We start from the raw sequence: 3,175 nt of genomic DNA, 5'->3' as shown, positions 1-3,175 counted from the left end.
TATTAGAATATTTTATATTTTTAATTTAATATGACGTACCTAAGACCAAAAAAAAAAAATATTTTAATCATTTTGTTTATGTTTTAGAAGTCAACTATTTATCTACGTTGGTGTTTTAGTAGTTGATTATTGATTGATTGGTCTTGATGTCTTACAAGCTGCTTATTGATTCGTCTTCTAGTGATATATCAATGCATAGTGATTTGTGTTGGTGTTTTAGAAGTTGATTTGTGATGGTGTTTCATATGTGAATTTAGTGATTTCTCAATGCATAGCAACATGATAGTGGATGTTGTAAGAACTTTGGTTTTAAGATATAGTAAGATTTGAGAGAGCAGTAAGGAGCGAGGAAGCATATGGGATTTCTTAACATATGTTACTAATAGGCAAGGCTTCAGTAAGAGGAATTAAGAGGAGTCTGATGAAAATTACATTAATACAACATCGCACTCGTAGATTTGAGCACGTGACTGGACAAATGGTACTCCCGATGATGTATTTGGTTAGAGGAGTTGTGGTTACTTATTGGTAAAGAACCATCGACTAACAGTTTCTAATGAATCAGAAACCATTTCATTGCGTCTAGCTTTAATGGCTATGGTGGTTGGTCTTTAAGTTAATCTTGTTATCTAATGTCTTAAGCATTGGATGTTTTTCTATTTCCTGAATGTGTTGCATTCATTATATTTAATAAGGCTTCAGTGGCATTATATTTTCTGGAATGCTTTGCAAATTGCAACTTACCATAATATTCCTCTGCAATTTGATGTCATTATTTCTTTGTTTTAAAAGATTTTACCCTGTTACGTGCAAGTTTTCATTTACTTGTGCCATGCTTTTATGTCAACAAGGAAATCAAAGTACGATAATTTTTAAAATATGCATAAATCATATTTTCTTCAAATGCTTAATGTTTAATGCTCTGAGTATGGATTATCTTGTCGGATTACAAGGGAAACTGAAGCTTGTTTGCAGATTCAAACATGGCTTGGCATAAATACAGATTGAAAAGTTTCTCTAAACCTGTCATGTCGCGTGTACAAATAAATATATATCATTAGTGTAGATAATTATGTCTTGTCTTCTTCAAATCTCTATATAACCTCAACAAACCCCATCTGAATAGTCTATTGGATACCCACATCTCAACTTGATGGTTGCTGATTTGTTAGCTAACTTCTACGTTCTAGTATGCTTTTGATTGCACATAGAGAGAAAGTTGGTATGCATCCATTGTCGAAAAGGGAGTAGCATCCTGCATTAGACAGGGCAGCCCAATAGGTTGGCGAAAAAGAAGACCATGAAAAACTATAAATGAAATCATTAAAAAAGAATTAAACTTTAAACAGATTTTCTGCAGACATGGCCTATAGTAGGGCACAATCTCATTGTTTGATTAATGTAGCTTGGGTATAAAACAATGTTTTTTTTTGTATATATGTGCATGTAAGTGCAATCATACTAGTATTAATGCATCGGATTTCATTAAAACTCCGCATTTAAGCGTGTGGTGAGGGTAGTGCTAGGCTGGATGACTTCCCTGAAAAGTCCTCGTGTTGCACCTCTTTGAAGGAGAGCCTTGGAACATCGATTGAGTTGTTTCCGTATGACCTCAAGGTCACGGATTCATACTGTGAAATCAGCCACGGATATAATTATCAGATTAAGTTGTGTACATTATACCCTTTAGGTGCGGCCCTTCCCCAGACCTTGCATTAATGCGGGATGTTTGTGCACCAGGCTCCCTTTTATATGTATGTACATGTAAATGTAACTTATAGCAAAATTCCATGCTTCTTAGGTAGAGTATGCTTGAGAGAATATATTCAAAGCATTTGTTGATCCAAATTTACTATTTTCATTTTTTCCCCCTTTATTTTATTTTATTTTTATTTTTTGATAGTAGATGTGATTGGGACTGTATAGCTTTTCAAATGTGAAGGCTCATTTGTTTTGTCTTGCAGGTTGCTTGTAGAGACTATCCTCATGCTCGGCATGCTTGTGCTAAATTCCCTTCTTCTTCCACACCCCATGAAACACATTGTGACCAGGTAAATAAGCGAGAGATTATAGCCTCAATCTATTATCTAACTTTTGCACTCATGTCTCATTTTATCTTGAATGTTTCTAATTGTTACCATTCGATATCATCCTTCTATCTATTATGCTGATTTCTGTTTGACACTATGCAGTGTCACTGCTGATTTCCTCCAACCAAGTCCAACCACCCAATGTAAACAAATCCGACACCCATGTAACCCCTATTGGAAATGTTGAACCACCAACCGAATGTTCCAGTTTACCTGATTCGCTTGTTGATGTCGAAAACTAGCTTTTCTATAAAGACTCGGTTCCAAGGTTAAGTGACAATGGTTCCTTGCCATCTGAACTGATCAATATTCCATCTCCTGAATGGTGGTGAGAATGTTCAAAATTTGAGTAGTTATGAATAATGCTAAGGTGGCTATTGATTTTTCTGTCACATGACTTGCTTAGCTATGAGTACTATATAGTATATGTCACATTTTGAGGCTCATAAAATCTTTTGTTAAGAGATAACCTTGCTAGGTGTTCAACAATCCCCAAAAGTTGGTGATAAATTAGATTGTATAGTTAGTGCATAGCCTAATCAATTAGATATGCTTTTATTATAGTTGGATGTATTGAAGACTCAAAGAAAGTCTGAACCTTTTTGCTGCTTTTATGAATAGTTCAAGACCTTCTAAAGTTAATGGATGAAGTGAACATGATAAATGAGCTTTAGTTGCATTTCGTTAGTTCTTACACGTTATGCCAATCAATGGGTTGCTGGTGTTGAGTCAAGGATTCAGATTGAATATATTATTGCATTGAGAAATTTCAGGGGCTAGTAATTTTTTTTATCAACATTAGTCAATGCTTTATGCCAATACTATAGTTTTATATTATTAGAATTCAAGGTTTAGGATTTAAACTCTAGTGAATACAATATTTTTTGGATATTAGGTATAAAAATATTGGTTGGCTGAGTGTCTATCTAAAATGATAAATTTTGTTAGTTATTTAGTATTGTCCTTAAGTTGGATACTTAGTCTTTAACAAATTTTAATCATCAAATTAGTTTTTAAATTTTTATTTTTTTAGATAAAATTAGTTCTACATCAAATTTTTTGTTTTCTATGAAGGGACTGATTTG

At 33.6% G+C, this 3,175-nt stretch overlaps 2 long non-coding RNA genes across 3 annotated transcripts in view; one reads left to right on the top strand and one right to left on the bottom strand.

Annotated features, from left to right (window-relative positions):
* Positions 1–3,175, bottom strand: part of LOC110266025 — a 17,087-nt gene that overhangs the window by 4,621 nt on the left and 9,291 nt on the right. The window lies entirely within an intron of this gene.
* On the top strand, positions 1,088–2,732 carry LOC110266026. 2 transcript variants are annotated; one of them, XR_002352877.1, is made up of 3 exons: positions 1,088–1,754; positions 1,965–2,051; positions 2,193–2,732. It is a non-coding gene; the product is annotated as an uncharacterized LOC110266026 (long non-coding RNA). The 2 variants fall into 2 exon arrangements; XR_002352876.1 differs by lacking the exon at positions 1,088–1,754 and having other exon boundaries at positions 1,764–2,051.

This window comes from Arachis ipaensis, chromosome B08 (assembly GCF_000816755.2).
Source record: "Arachis ipaensis cultivar K30076 chromosome B08, Araip1.1, whole genome shotgun sequence".
Classification (NCBI taxonomy): Eukaryota; Viridiplantae; Streptophyta; class Magnoliopsida; order Fabales; family Fabaceae; genus Arachis; species Arachis ipaensis.
Note: the sequence above shows the minus strand (reverse complement) of the source record. Positions and strands in the feature narration are given on the sequence as shown.